Below are 17008 nucleotides of genomic sequence, written 5' to 3'. Positions count from 1 at the left end.
TCATCAGTTAAAAGGGCAGGGAGCGTGTCAGGCAGTGCGAACGTCTGTCTGAGCACAGCTAAAAGCGGACACTCCAAGAAAATGTGGACCACAGATAAAATGGAGCCGCAGCGACATAGAGGTGGGTCCTCACGGCGCAATAAGTGGCCGTGGATCATCCATGTGTGCCCAATGCCCAGTCGGCATATGACGACAGACTCCTTGCAAGAGACGCGCGAGGAGGAGTGCCACACAGTCGTCATCTCCTTGACGGCACGGAGTTTGTTACGGGTGGTCAGACCGCGCCATTCAGCGTCCCAGAGCGAGATAACTTTGCGGCGTAAGGCCGCCCTCAAATCAGTCTCCGGAAGGCCAATGTCTAGAGTGGGTTCACTGGTGGCCTGTTTGGCCAGGCGGTCAACACGTTCATTGCCCGGGATACCGACATGACCGGGGGTCCACACAAAGACCACAGAGCGGCCGCAACAGGCAAGAGTATGCAGGGACTCATGGATAGCCATCACCAGATGAGAACGAGGGAAACACTGGTCGAGAGCTCGTAAACCGCTCAGGGAATCGCTACAGATAACGAAGGACTCACCCGAGCAGTAGCGGATATACTCTAGGGCACGAAAGATGGCAACCAGCTCAGCAGTGTAAACGCTGCAGCCATCCTGCAAGGAACGTTGTTCGGAATGGTCCCCTAGAGTTAGCGCATACCCGACACGACCAGCAACCATCAAACCGTCAGTGTAAACAATACCAGAGCCCTGATACACGGCCAGGATGAAATAAAAGCGGCGGCGGAAGGCCTCTGGAGGGACGGAGTCCTTCGGGCCCAGTGCCAAGTCAAGCCGAAGGCAAGGGCGAGGAACACACCATGGGGGGAGTACGCAAAGTGGCCTGGAAAGGAGGTGGAACAGTGAAAACCCTAAGCCCGGAGAGAAGCTCTCTGACGCGGACCGTGATTGTACAAACAGACCGGGGCCGACGTTCTGGCAGATGGACGACCGATTGCGGGAACAGGAGACGATAGTTTGGATGCCCGGGCAAGCTAAAAACATGGGCACCATAAGCGGCCATCAAACGTTGGCGCCGCAACCGCAGGTGAGGGACACCTGCCTCCACTAGTACGCTTGTCCACAGGGCTGGTGCGGAAGGCACCAGTGGCAAGTCGTATCCCGCTGTGTAGTATTGGGTCCAGTACCCGCAACGCAGATGGGGAAGCGGAGCCATAAGCCAGGCTCCCATAATCCAGACGGGACTGGATTAACGCCTGGTAGAGCCGTAACAAGGTAGATCGGTCGGCGCCCCAGCTGGTGTGGCTCAAGCATCGCAGACCATCGAGATGCCGCCAACACGCCTGTTTAAGCTGCCGAATATGAGGCAGCCAAGTCAACCGGGCATCAAAAACTACACCAAAAAACCTGTGGGTCTCCACCACAGCAAGAAGTTCGCCGTCAAGATAAAGCCGTGGCGCAGGATGGACCGTTCGGCGCCGGCAGAAATGCATAACGTGGGTCTTGGCAGCCGAGAACTGAAAACCACGCGCTACAGCCCAAGACTGCGCCTTGCGGATTGCGCCCTGTAGCTGACGTTCAGCAGCTGCAATGCCAATAGAGCTATAGTAAAGGCAGAAGTCGTCAGCATATAGGGAAGCGGAGACAGAATTGCCCACGGCCGCAGCGAGCCCGTTAATGGCTATTAAAAAACAGGCAGACACTTAAAACGGAACCCTGTGGCACACCGTTCTCCTGGATGTGGGAGGAACTATATGAGGCCGCGACTTGCACGCGGAAGGTACGACACGACAGAAAATTGCGGATAAAAAGTGGCAGAGGACCCCGAAGACCCCATCCATGAAGCGTAGAAAGGATGTGATGACGCCATGTCGTATCGTACACCTTCCGCATGTCGAAAAAGACAGCGACCAGGTGCTGACGGCAGGCAAAGGCAGTACGGATGGCCGACTCCAGGCTCACCAGATTGTCGGTGGCGCAGCGGCCTTTACGGAACCCACCCTGAGACGGAGCCAGAAGGCCCCGAGACTCCAGTACCCAATTCAAGCGCCGGCTTACCATCCATTCGAGAAGCTTGCAAAGAACGTTGGTGAGGCTAATGGGGCGGTAGCTATCCACCTCCAAAGGGCTCTTGCCCGGTTTCAAAACGGGGATGACAATGCTTTCCCGCCATTGTGACGGAAACTCACCCTCGACCCAGAGACGGTTGTAAAGGTCGAGGAGGCGTCGCTTGCAGTCCACTGAAAGGTGTTTCAGCATCTGACAGTGAATGCGATCTGGCCCAGGAGCGGTATCAGGGCAAGCGGCAAGGCCACTGCGAAATTCCCACACACTGAATGGAGCACTGTAGGATTCAGAATGGTGGGTGCGAAACGAAAGGCTCCGACGTTCCATCCGCTCTTTAATGGAGCGGAAGGTCAGTGGGTAATTGGAAGAAGCGGAACTAAGAGCAAAATGCTCTGCCAAGCTGTTGGCAATTTCGTCGGAGTCTGTACAAACTGCTCCATTCAGTGAGAGCGCAGGGATGCTGACAGGAGTCCGATAGCCATAGAGGCGTTGGATCTTGGCCCAGACCTGCGATGGAGAGACATGGAGGCCAATGGTGGACACATACCGCTCCCAGCACTCCTGCTTGCTTTGGCGGATAAGGCGGCGGACCCACGCATGCAGCCGTTTGAAGGTGATGAGGTGTTCAATGCAGGGATGTCACTTGTGACGCTGTAGCGCCCGCCGCCGATCTTTAATCGCCTCAGCGATCTCAGGCGACCACCAAGGCACAGTCCGTCGCCGAGGGGACCCAGAGGAATGGGGAATGGCAGATTCGGCGGCAGTAACAATGCCGGTGGTGACCGATTGAACCACCGCATCAATGTCATCATTAGAGAGAGGCTCAATAGTGGCAGTGGAGGAGAACAAGTCCCAGTCAGCCTTATTCATAGCCCATCTGCTAGGGCGCCCAGAAGAGTGACGCTGTGGTAGTAACAGAAAGATCGGAAAGTGGTCACTACCACACAGGTCGTCATGCACACTCCATTGGACAGACAGTAAGAGGCTTGGGCTACTGATTGAAAGGTCAATGGCGGAGTATGTGCCATGCGCCACACTGAAGTGTGTGAAGGCACCATCATTTAAAATCGAGAGATCGAGCTGAGACAATAAATGCTCAACGGTAGCGCCTCGACCTGTTGCCACTGACCCACCCCACAGAGGGTTATGGACGTTGAAGTCGCCCAATAGCAAGAAAGGTGGCGGAAATTGGGCTATCAGCACAGCAGGACATGCTGCGAGACATCACCATCCGGTGGAAGGTAAAGACTGCAGACGGTAACAGCCTGTGGCGTCCACACCCGAACAGCGACAGCCTCTAAAGGTGTTTGGAGAGGGACAGACTCGCGTGCAGAGTGTGAAGGACATAGAGGCAGACGCCACGAGACACCCTTTCATATGCTGCCCGGTTCTTATAATAACCCCGACAGCCATGGAGGGTGGGGGTTCGCATTGCTGGAAACCAATTTTTCCTGAAGAGCAATGCAGAAGAAAGGGTGAAGGCTGATAAGTTGGCGGAGCTCAGCTAGATGGTGGAAGAAACCGCTGCAGTTCCACTGGAGGATGGTATTGTCCATGGCGGAGAAATGCGTGACGGGACTGGGAAGGCAGATTATGCCACTGGGTCACCTGCTGCCTCCAATGGAGCACCCGTGCAAGTGCTATCCATTGCGTCTGAGGGACGGGCGAGATAGAGGTCCTCAGCGGACGCAAAGATCTCCACCTCATCCTCAGACGCAGAGCTTTTAGGTAGCGGTGGAGTAGGTGCCACCGCATGTGTCTTGGTCTTACGGGTCTTCAAAGTCGTTTTCTCTCGCTGTTCCTTCGGTTGCCGTTGTTAAGAGGGCTTATTGGAGTCAGTCTCCGGGACCGAAGAGGATCGCGAAGCCCGTCGATCAGCGACCTGTGGCTTCTTCAGCCACTGGTTGGTGTCTGCTGTGCCGCTGGTAGGAACCTGGGAAGGGAGGGACCCAAGGGATCCCTTCTGAGCGAGAGAAGCCGAAGCTTCTCCGGCTTAGAAGTGGGGACTGGTGTCCCTAGTGGTTTAGTGGGTGCTGCTCCCAAGGTAGATGGTGTGGGAGCAACAGCGAGAGAAGGGGCCCCCATCGTCAAGGGGGCAGGTGAGGTCCTCTGAGAGCTGACTGTATGTCTTGCAGCTGAAGGAGCTGGAGCAGGAGTGACAGTGGAGGCATAAGATGACATCATGCGCACGGGATGTAGCCGTTCAAATTTCCGCTTAGCCTCAGTGTATGTCAGTCAGTCCAGGGTCTTATATTCCATGATTTTGCGTTCTTTCTGTAAGATACTGCAGTCCGGCGAGCAAGGGGAATGAGGCTCTCCACAGCTGACACAGACGGGAGGCGGAGCACATGGAGTATCGGGATGAGATGGGCGTCCACAATCTCGACATGTGAGGCTAGAAGTACAGCGAGAGGACATGTGACCGAACTTCCAGCACTTAAAGCACTGCATCGGGGGAGGGATATAGGGTTTGACGTCACACCGGTAGACCATCACCTTGACCTTCTCTGGTAAGGTATCACCTTCGAAGACCAAGATGAAGGCACCGGTAGCTACCTGATTGTCCCTCGGACCCCGATGAACGCGCCAGACGAAATGTACACCTCGGCGCTCTAAATTGGCGCGCAGCTCGTCATCAGACTGCAAAAGTAGGTCCCGATGGAAAATAATACCCTGGACCATATTTAAACTCTTATGTGGGGTGATGGTAACGTTAACATTCCCCAACTTGTCACAAGCAAGTAACCTGCGTGACTGGGCAGAGGATGCCGTTTTTATCAAAACTGACCAAGAGCGCATTTTGGACAAGCCCTCCAGCTCCCCAAACTTGTCCTCTAAATGCTCGACGAAGAACTGAGGCTTTGTGGATAGAAAAGACTCCCCATCAGCTCTCGTGCAAACTAAGAATCGGGGCGAATAACTATTACCTCCATCCTGAGACGCTCCTCCCACGGCGTGGCCAGAGAGGGTAACGTTTTCGGATCGTACTTTTGAGCATTAAATTGAGCCCGAGAACGCTTAGAGACTGCTGGCGGCTGGCCGCCAGCGAGAGATGATGTACCACGCTTCATTGCGGGTCATCCGCCCTGATGCCACATGCTCCGACCAAGGGCCCTCCCCACGGGCGCCACCCAGCCGCAGCAATAGCCACCTGGCAGGATGTCCATTGCCGGGAGTCCTGATGCCCCAGGGAGACGGGCATCTACTCCTTGGCATACGTGGGGAGTTAACGGCGCAGTCATCAGTAGAGCGATCCCTGTGTTGTCAGGGGGCTACAACCAACAGGGTACATGGCGGCCCCACCACAACGGACTGGCTACCGTGCTGGATCTTAGGTGCAAAAATGTCCAAGGTAGTCGTCGCAGTTAAAAGCAACACTGCAGAGTGCAGCGTGGTAATCGCACCCAGGGATGTATCCTCACCCAAGAGATGGAAAACGAGCGGGACACCATTGCAACGACGAAAAAGCCGGCTGAAGGTCTCAATGCACGACGGATACAGTGCACCATGTAAGGCGCCCTTCCCCAATTGGCTCGCTCTTCGGAATAATTTATAAAGATGAACCCGAGAGGGGACCATCACATAAGGCCGAAACATTTGAGACTCCCTTTAGTCGCCTCTTACGACAGGCAGGAATACCGCGGGCCTATTCTAACCCCTAACCCCCGAACCCGCAGGGTGGGGGGGGCAATATGTTGATCACTTACTACTTTTCTGATGTTCATGCTCGCCTAGAATAGATCCGAAAGTATGATAAGTGTTGAAAAGTTTGTGGGACAAATGTTGCATGGGACAACGGGGGCAATAATACAATGTTGGCTTTTTGTTGCTCGGTGGAGTCGCATCAGAGATATGAAGGTCAACTTTGTTTTCTTTTTTTTAATGGGATGCTAAAGTTTGGTACTTATTTTCTGATAGCAGCTACGTGTACAAATTCAATGATGTGTAACAGTAAGGTCTTTCTACATCTCCATCTCCATCTACATCGATACTCTGCAAATCACATTTAAGTGCCTGGCAGAGGGTTCATCGAACCACCTTCACAATTCTCTATTATTCCAATCTCATATAGTGCTCAGAAGGAATGAACACCTATGTCTTTCCGAACGAGCTCTAATTTCCCTTATTTCATCTTGGTGATTGTTCCTCCCTATGCAAGTCGGTGTCAACAAAATATTTTCGCATTCGGAGGAGAAAGTTGGTGACTGGAATTTCGTGAGAAGATTCTGTCGCAACAAAAAACGCCTTTCTTTTAATGATGTCCATCCCAAATCCTGTATCATTTCTGTGACACTCTCTCCCATATTTCGCGATAATACAAAACGTGCTCCCTTTCTTTGAACTTTTTCCATATACTCAGTCAGTCCTATCTGGTAAGGATCCCCCACTGCACAACAGTATTCTAAAAGTGGACGGACAAGTGTAGTGTAGGCAGTCTCCTTAGTAGGTCTGTTACATTTTCTAAGTTGTTGTTGTTGTTGTGGTCTTCAGTCCTGAGACTGGTTTGATGCAGCTCTCCATGCCACTATCCTGTGCAAGCTTCTTCATCTCCCAGTACCTACTGCAACCTACATCCTTCTGAATCTGCTTAGTGTATTCATCTCTTGGTCTCCCTCTACGATTTTTACCCTCCACACTGCCCTCCAATGCTAAATTTGTGATCCCTTGATGCCTCAAAACATGTCCTACCAACCGATCCCTTCATCTGGTCAAGTTGTGCCACAAACTCCTCTTCTCCCCAATCCTATTCAATACCTCCTCATTAGTTACGTGATCTACCCACCTTATCTTCAGCATTCTTCTGTAGCACCACATTTCGAAAGCTTCTATTCTCTTCTTGTCCAAACTAGTTATCGTCCAGGTTTCACTTCCATACATGGCTACACTCCATACAAATACTTTCAGAACCGACTTCCTGACACTTAAATCTATACTCGATGTTAACAAATTTCTCTTCTTCAGAAACGATTTCCTTGCCATTGCCAGTCTACATTTTATATCCTCTCTACTTCGACCATCATCAGTTATTTTACTCCCTAAATAGCACGACTCCTTTACTACTTTAAGTGTCTCATTTTCTAATCTAATTCCCTCAGCATCACCCGATTTAATTTGACTACATTCCATTATCCTCCTTTTGCTTTTGTTTATGTTCATCTCATATCCTCCTTTCAAGACACTGTCCATTCCGTTCAACTGCTCTTCCAAGTCCTTTGCCGTCTCTGACAGAATTACTATGTCATCGGCGAAACTCAATGTTTTTACTTCTTCTCCATGAATTTTAATACCTACTCCGAATTTTTCTTTTGTTTCCTTTACTGCTTGCTCAATATACAGATTGAATAACATCGGGGAGAGGCTACAACCCTGTCTCACTCCCTCCCCAACCACTGCTTCCCTTTCATGCCCCTCAACTCTTATAACTGCCATCTGGTTTCTGTACAAATTGTAAATAGCCTTTCGCTCCCTGTATTTTACCCCTGCCACCTTCAGGATTTGAAAGAGAGTATTCCAGTTAACGTTGTCAAAAGCTTTCTCTAAGTCTACAAATGAGAGAAACGTATGTTTGCCTTTTCTTAATCTTTCTTCTAAGATAAGTCGTAAGGTTAGTATTGCCTCACGTGTTCCAACATTTCTACGGAATCCAAACTGATCTTCCCCGAGGTCCGCTTCTACCAGTTTTTCCATTCGTCTGTAAAGAATTCGCGTTAGTATTTTGCAGCTGTGACTTATTAAACTGATAGTTCGATAATTTTCACATCTGTCAACACCTGCTTTCTTTGGGATTGGAATTATTATATTCTTCTTGAAGTCTGTGGGTATTTCGCCTGTCTCGTACATCTTGCTCACCAGATGGTAGAGTTTTGTCATGACTGGCTCTCCGAAGACCATCAGTAGTTCTAATGGAATGTTGTCTACTCCCGGGGCCTTGTTTCGACTCGGGTCTTTCAGTGCTCTGTCAAACTCTTCACGCAGTATCTTATCTCCCATTTCATCTTCATCTACATCCTCTTCCATTTCCATAATATTGTCTTCAAGTACATCGCCCTTGTATAAACCCTCTATATACTCCTTCCACCTTTCTGCCTTCCCTTCTTTGCTTAGAACTGGGTTGCCATCTGAGCTCTTGATATTCATACAAGTGGTTCTCTTCTCTCCAAACGTCTCTTATTTTCCTGTAGGCAATATCTATCTTACCCATAGTGAGACAAGCCTCTACATCCTTACATTTGTCCTCTAGCCATCCCTGCTTAGCCATTTTGCACTTCCTGTCAATCTCATTTTTGAGACTTTTGTATTCCTTTTTGCCTGCTTCATTTACTGCATTTTTATATTTTCTCCTTTCATCAATTAAATTCAATATTTCTTCTGTCACCCAAGGATTTCTATTAGCCCTCGTCTTTTTACCTACTTGATCGTCTGCTGCCTTCACTACTTCATCCCTCAGAGCTACCCATTCTTCTTCTACTGTATTTCTTTCCCCCATTCCTGTCAATTGTTCCCTTATGCTCTCCCTGAAACTCTCTACAACCTCTGGTTCTTTCAGTTTATCCAGGTCCAATCTCCTTAAATTCCCACCTTTTTGCAGTTTCTTCAGTTTCAATCTGCAGTTCATAACCAACAGATTGTGGTCAGAGTCCACATCTGCCCCTGGAAATGTCTTACAATTTAAAACCTGGTTCCTAAATCTCTGTCTTACCATTATATAATCTATCTGATGCCCTTTAGTATCTCCAGGATTCTTCCAGGTATACAACCTTCTTTTATGATTCTTGAACCTAGTGTTAGCTATGATTAAGTTATGCTCTGTGCAAAATTCTACAAGGCGGCTTCCTCTTTCATTTCTTCCCCCCAATCCATATTCACCTACTATGTTTCCTTCTCTCCCTTTTCCTACTGACGAATTCCAGTCACCCATGACTATTAAATTTTCGTCTCCCTTCACTACCTGAATAATTTCTTTTATCTCGTCATACATTTCATCTATTTCTTCATCATCTGCAGAGCTAGTTGGCATATAAACTTTTACTACTGTAGTAGGCATGGGCTTTGTGTCTATCTTGGCCACAGTAATGCATTCACTATGCTGTTTGTAGTAGCTTACCCGCATTCCTATTTTCCTGTTCATTATTAAACCTACTCCTGCATTACCCCTATTTGATTTTGTGTTTATAACCCTGTAGTCACCTGACCAGAAGTCTTGTTCCTCCTGCCACCGAACTTCACTAATTCCCACTATATTTAACTTCAACCTATCCATTTCCCTTTTTAAATTTTCTAACCTACCTGCCCGATTAAGGGATCTGACATTACACGCTCCGATCTGTAGAACGCCAGTTTTCTTTCTCCTGATAACGACGTCCTCTTGAGTAGTCCCCGCCCGGAGTTCCGAATGGGGGACTATTTTACCTCCGGAATATTTTACCCAAGAGGACGCCATCATCATTTAATCATACAGTAAAGCTGCATGTCCTCGGGAAAAATTACGGCTGTAGTTTCCCCTTGCTTTCAGCCGTTCGCAGTGCCAGCACAGCAAGGCCGTTTTGGTTAATGTTACAAGGCCACATCAGTCAATCATCCAGACTGTTGCCCCTGCAACTACTGAAAAGGCTGCTGCCCCTCTTCAGGAACCACATGTTTGTCTGGCCTCACAACAGATACCCCTCCGTTGTGGTTGCACCTACGGTACGTCCATCTGTATCGCTGAGGCACGCAAGCCTCCCCACCAACGGCAAGGTCCATGGTTCAATAAAATGCAGTCTTTGGTTAGCCTTCCCCCACAACATTTTCTGTGCGTTCCTCCCAATTTGAATTGTTCGTAATTGTCATACCTAGGTATATAGTTGAATTAACGGCTTTTAGATTAGGCGGATTTATCATGTAACCGAAGTTTAATGCGTTCCTTTTAGCACTCATGTGGATGACCTCACACTTCGTTATTTAGGGTTAACTGCCACTTTTTGCACCATTCCGATATTTCTTCTAAATCATTTTGCAGTTTGTTTTGATCTTCTGATGACTTTATTAGTTGATAAACGACAGTGTTATCTGCCAACAACCGAAGATGGCTGCTCAGATTGTTTCTGAAATTGTTTATATAGATAAGGAACAGCAAAGGGCCTATGACACTACCTTGGGGAACACCAGAAATCGCTTCTGTTTTCCTCTATGACTTTCCTTCAATTACAACGAACTGTGACCTCTTTGACAGGAGATCACAGATCCAGTCACATAACTGAGACGATATTCCATAAGCATACAATTTCACTATGAGCCGCTTGTGTGGTACAGTGTCAAAAGCCTTCTGGAAATCAAGAAATATGGAATTGATCTGAAATCACTTGTCAATAGCACTCAGCACTTCATGTGAATAAAGAGCTAGTTGTGTTTCACAGGAATGATGTTTTCTAAACCCATGTTGACTGTGTGTCAATAGACCGTTTTCTTCGAGGTAATTCATAATGTTCGAACACAATATGGGCCTGTAATTTGGTGGATTACTCCTACTAACTTTCTTGAATCTTGGTGTCACCCGTGCAACTTTCCAGTCCTTGGGTACAGATCTTTCGTTGAGCGAATGGTTGTATATGATTGTTAAGTATGGAGCTAATGCATCAGCATACTCTGGAAGGAACCTAATTGGTAAACAGCCTGGACCAGAAGACTTGCTGTTATGAAGTGATTTAAGTTGCTCCACTACTCCGAGGATATTTTCTTCTACATTACTCATGAGGGCAGCTGTTCTCGTTTCGAATTCTGAAATATTTACTTCGTCTTCTTTTGTGAAGGCATTTTGGAAGGCTGTGTTTAGAAACCCTGCTTTGGCAGCACTGTCTTCAATGGTATCTCCATTGCTATCGTGCAGAGAAGGCATTGATTGTTTCTTGCCACTAATATACTTCACATACGACCAGAATCGCTTTGGATTTTCTGCCAGGTTTCGAGACAAAGTTTTGTTGTGGAAACTGTTATAAGCATCTCGCATTGAAGTCAGTGCTAAATTTCGAGTTTCTGTAAAAGATCGCCAGTCTTGGGGATTTTGTGTCTGTTTAAATTTGGCATGTTTGTTTCGTTGTTTCTGCAACAGTGTTCTAACCTATTTTGTATAATGAGGAAGATCAGCTCCGTTGTTTGTTAATTTATTTGGTATAAATCTCTTAATTGCTGCCGATACTATTTCTTTGAATTTAAGCCACATCTGGCCTACACTTATATTATTAATTTGGAATGAGTGGAGATTGTCTCTTAGGAAGGCGGCAAGTGAATTTTTATCTCCTTTTTTGAACAGGTATATTTTTCGCTTATTTTTCGAGGATTTGGGGGTTACAACATTCAATCTTGCTACGACAGCCCTGTGTTCACTAATCCCTGAATCGGTTTTGATGTTCGTTATTAACTCAGGATTATTTGTCTTTGAAGGTCAACAAAGGTCACAAAGGTGGCATGAATGTCCATTTACAGAAGGTGTTTAAAGTTATGACCATTGGGATCAGTGCAGAGCTGCAATCTTCTTATCATGGATCGAGTGGTATTCTTTATCATATCGGCACTTATCAAAGCACATGCTCTGGCAATTCTCTGTTGTATATTGTGCAAATAGTAAATATTCGCCAAATACAGCGTATCCATCTAACGTGCCATTGACATCTTAACACCATTCGACAGTTTTGCAGTGTAACACTAATAGGAACGGTACGACTAGTATCGTCGAATCAAGTGAATGTGAATGATGTATTCCTTCGAAGAACAAGTCGATATGCTTCTCGTTTGCCAACAAAATTCAGTGAGAGTTAGATACTTACAAGCTGAAAGATATCCTCAACGTACTCACCTTACACATTATATATTTAAATATATGTAGGATATATTGAGAAAAACTGGATCTTAAATGCACCGTAAACGTATCCAGTGAAGGAAAGTTACTAATGAGGGAACAGAAATTGATAGTCTTGGCAATGTGATTCAAGATCCTTGTGTTAGTTTGCATCAAATCGCAAGGGAATCAGACACAAGTCAGAGTAGTGTTGTTCGTGTTCTGCATTACCATAAACTCATCCTTACCATATCAGTTTCCACCAAGAATTAACTGGTACCGATTGTATGCGTCGCATAGAATTCTGCCGATGGGCTCTACTTCGGATTCAGAGGGATGACACATTTGATTTTATTTACTAACGAGGCTACATTCACGAACCATGGAAATACTGATCTGCAGAACGTGCATTATTGGGCAACCGAAAACCTATGTTGGCTGCAGCAAATTTCACACCAAACACTGGTCAGTGAATGCATGATGTGGGATTCTGGAGGACAGAATTATAGGCCCCTATTTCATTTAAGGAAATCTTAATGGTACGAAGTACACCACATTCCTGCAAGAAACATTAGGTCCGTTATTGGAAGAAATACCTTTAGGAACAAGGAACAGAATATAGTGTCAACACGATGGGTGTCCGACAAGTTTTTGCCGATTGCTAGAAATGAGTTGCAGAGACAATTCCCAAATCGGATTGGATGCGAAGGATATGTGTCGGGGCCAGCTCATTCGCTAGACTTGGTGCCTCTGGATTTTTTCTTGTGGGGATTCGTAGAAGACATCGTTTATAAAGAAGTTCTAACTACACCTGAAGGTATGCCAGAGAGAATTGTCAGAGCATGTGCTTCGATAAGTGCCAATGTGGTAAGGAATACCACTCAATTCGTCATAAGAAGACTGCAAAACTGCCTTCATACCAATGGTCAAACACTTTCTGTAAATGGACGTTCATGCCACCTTTGTGACTTTTGTTGACCTTCAAGACCTTACTGTTACACATAATTAGATTTGACTTGATAGCCACTATTGGAAAATAAGTACCAAACTATAGTATCCCATTTAAAAAAACAAAGTTCACCTTCATATCTCTGACGCAACCACACCTAGCCACAAAACACCAAGTCATATTATGACCCCCGTTGTCCCATGCAACATTTGCCCCATAAACTTTTCAGCTCTTATCGTAGTTTCATAGTTATTCGTGGTGGCAATAGTTAGTGACTCACCCTGCATACCACTGGATGCAAGTGCATAATTATACCATTTTATGATGCTTATGAGATATGTCATAACAGTGAGACATATGAAGATCTGCCACATCATGCACAACATTTAAATTCTTACTTTGTTGCTACTAACTCCATCCGCAACATTTCACAGACGGTATCCACATATGCAGATGATTATGATGATGATGAGGTTCCACATTCCAAGGAGCGTAGGGGACGATGCGGGCCCCGCTGGGTTCCTCAACTAGTTGTTTATAAATGTGCATACCGGTAGTTTTGCCAGCAATTCAAAACAGATTACAGCTACATTAATCATGATTGTGGCAGTGGAAAGAGCAGGTAATTTCCTGTATGACAGAAGTGTCATACGTTTCTACCATAAGTAGCGAAGGCACAGATCTTGTGAAACATTGTGGAATACTGTTGCAAATTTTAGCAACTGTTTATAATTAATTTATGGGTGAACTACTGCACACATAATTAAGCACAACAAATCAATTCTGTTTAGATTTTTGGAGTGCATCTAATAGCCCATTCAGATTAAAATCACCGACAACAGCTGTAACAGAGATAGTGAACAACAGCTCAGGCAGCACCAAATTCAGCAACCGCAACTCTGAAGAAGGTGCATCCACCACAGAGTCAACATAGGCCAATTATGCGAACAGCAGTTATGTCACAGCTGGCAGCAAGAGTATATGAGGATGTAACCATAACACATTGCCAGTTATTCCATTTGACAGTAGCCAAGGACGGCTTGGTCAAAAGCTCTTAGCTTTTTAACCACTTGACGCAACCAGAAGCCTAAGCACATTTTATTCAATGTCACCACCGCAACACTATTTTTGGAATATTTTACACTATTTTTGTGTGTGTCCGAAGATGTGAATTGTTGCTTCACAAGCCTGCAAAAAGCAAAATCCTGTAGATGCAATCACCATCTGCTTCCTCAATAACATTTTATGCAACTGTAGGTTCTGTGTCCTGTGACCAAAATGAAGTGTCTCTTCGCTTTAAGGGAATGCTCTCTTCTGCACTGTCAAAAAATATTTAGTGTAATTAACATCCTGTATCACTACTCCCCCCCCCCCACCCTCCCCCACAGGTTTCTAGTCATCTAAGTTCCTGTTTTACTTCCTCCCTGTATGCTATTCAATTCAACTAATCTTTTAAGCCATTTGACATCTAACAGAATTACAGCATCCTTCTTGGCTTTTTTTCTTTACTGCTTGCTCAGTGTACAAATTGAATAAAACTGGGAACAATCTCTCATCAAATGTATTTAGGCAACCCTATGAAATGTGGAAATTATCATCAAATGTCACAAGAAGTGGGCCCCACCAGCATAAAAGATGGCCGAGAGTAATGTGTTTTATGCAGAGAAGCTGTAACAGCAGAATGGATCAGTCAGGAGAGTTCAAACATGGACTAACTGGACGTCACCTGAGTAACGTATCTATCAGAATCAGTTCAACCTTCTAAAGCTGCCTAAGTTGACTGTTGGTAATGTGACTGAAGTGGAAACTAAAAAGGAATGAACACAATGAAAACATGACAGACCTCATGTACCGACAGATGCAGACCAACAAGCATTGTGGAGGGTGGTTGTACAAAATCACATGAAATATGCAAAAGGAATCATTTGTTACTTCCAAATTTCCACCATAAGTTCTGCTAACACAATGACTGTGCAGGGAGTTAAAAAAAGGATGGGGGCAATGGTTGAGCAGGTCCTTATGAATCACACTATTCCCTATGGCAATCCGATGGAAGGGTTTGGCTTTGGTGAATGACTGGAGAAGGTTGCCTGTCATCAGTATGAGGGCATTTTTCATGGTTATGGTGTGGCCGCTTCTTATGCTCCAGGAAATGCTAAATGTGGAAGGATATTAACATATTTTACAGCACTGTGTACTGCTTACAGTAGATGAACAGTTTGAGGACAATGGTTGTGTGAGCATGACAATGAACTGTGTCATAATGCAATATCTGTGAGGCAATGATTTTTGGACAATAACATTCCTGAAATGGATTGTCCAGCCTAGAGTCCTGACCTGTAGCCTATGGAACACCATCAGCATAAGTTAGACCATCAGCTTCACTCGACATCCCAATATCAAACATCACTCTTCCCTGATTTTGGCCCTGAAAAGAATGGACTGCCATTTCTCCAGAGACATTCAGGCACTTTACTGAAAGTGACCCTGGCAGAGTCAAAGCCGTCATAAATGTGAAGGGTGGACACACCCCACACTGATGCCAGTCATAGATGCACAGATACTTTCGACTGAATAGTGTAGGTTACAACTGCCTCACTTTTATCACCTTCCACTCTTCTAACTTTTGTCTTGTTTCTGTACAAATTGCAGATGACCTTTTATCCCTGTGTTGTATCATGGCAATTTCTAGATTCTGAAGAGTATATACTAGTCAGAAATGTCGTTTTCTGTATCTAAAAATGCTGTTAAGATAAGTTCATCTTTTCTCAATATATTTCCTAAGGAAAACCATATGGGCAGTACTGCTTTGGTTTTTCCAACATTTTTCCAAAAGCCAAATCGATCTTCTGCTAGGTCAGGTTCAACCAGTTCCCCCCCCCCCCCCCCCAATTCCTCTGTAAATATTTTGTCAGTATTTTGCAATAATGACTTATTAAACTGGTGTTTTAGTAGAATTCAAACTTGTCAGCACCTGATTTCTTTGAAAGTGGAATCATTTCATACTTCTTTACATCAATGAACTTCATTTGTCTCATATCCCATATACCTGATGGAACACTTGTTTTTGTTGGTTCTTGTTAGGATCTTAATAATTCAAGGTAGCAAGGCAGTGTTGTCTATTCCAAATGCTTCGACTTCCTTGTTTAATCATTCTTATATCTTCTCCTCCCCATAAAAAACTCTCCCCAAAATAAAAAATATAAAATAAATAAATCTGTACATCATTTTCTATTCTTCTTCCACAATATTGCCTCTAAACCTGCTATACGTCATGGGAAACAACTTTTGTTAGAGACAAAATTATTGCCCGCACTTCCTGGCAATGCTAGGTGCCCTATTGTACTGGTTATGCCCCTAAGAGGCAGCAGGGCGTAGACACTCCACAGCACTTGTATGCCTTTTGTTTTGCCCATAATTTCAACATGAAAGGGGATAAACCCAGCCAACCGAAGTAACAGATTTACTTCTGAACCATCTTTACTCACTTAAACACATGACTTACCATTTCCTTGCTGAAAACCACTATAAAGTTACTGGGGAAGGTAGTATACAGCACACCTACTTAGCAGACTGTGGTAGTTCAGTGAAATCTCAACATCCCAGGACCAGCAAATACCAAAGGGTAACTAGCAGCATCACAGGGAAGCATCAGCAAAAGGGGCAGGGTGGGGAATCTCTGTTAATACAGCTGCTTTTTTCCCCTCCAAAAGCTTCCAAATGTCCTACATCTCCTATTCATAATCAATCATGTTTGTACATATCTGCAGTTCTACCCCTGCCTGCCCTGTTTTGCAATTTTGTTCCTTCTACTTATTTGATTTGCTGAATGTACGTATTTCTCTTTTCATTAATTAAATTCATTATTTCTGTTGGGTTCTGTTCATTGTAGGGCATGAGTGACCCGATCTTCCTCTTCAGTCTTCATCAACCTTTGCCTCTCTCTGCCCCGACGAAGAAGCTGTGGATTTCAAAATTTAAGCTAGTATTACCACTTTTGTGTACGTCAGTAATACTAAATGTTTTGAATCTTTAAGATAAGTACTAGGCAGCTATTTTGTCTATAAATTCAGTATCGAATGTGTTGTTATTCTTACCAAGACTTGTCATTTTGTCAAGTTTTTTTCTCTTGCTGCTTTCACTATATTGCTCAAAGCTCCCCACTTTACTGTATTTCTT

The 17008-nt window shown here is 45.3% G+C and overlaps 1 protein-coding gene across 1 annotated transcript in view; it reads right to left on the bottom strand.

Moving 5' to 3' along the window:
- Positions 1-17008, bottom strand: part of LOC126198640 (transaldolase) — a 53247-nt gene that overhangs the window by 23932 nt on the left and 12307 nt on the right. The window lies entirely within an intron of this gene.

The sequence above is a fragment of the Schistocerca nitens genome, chromosome 8 (assembly GCF_023898315.1).
Source record: "Schistocerca nitens isolate TAMUIC-IGC-003100 chromosome 8, iqSchNite1.1, whole genome shotgun sequence".
Classification (NCBI taxonomy): Eukaryota; Metazoa; Arthropoda; class Insecta; order Orthoptera; family Acrididae; genus Schistocerca; species Schistocerca nitens.
The sequence above is the reverse complement of the archived record's forward strand: the minus strand, read 5'-3'. Positions and strand labels throughout refer to the sequence as shown.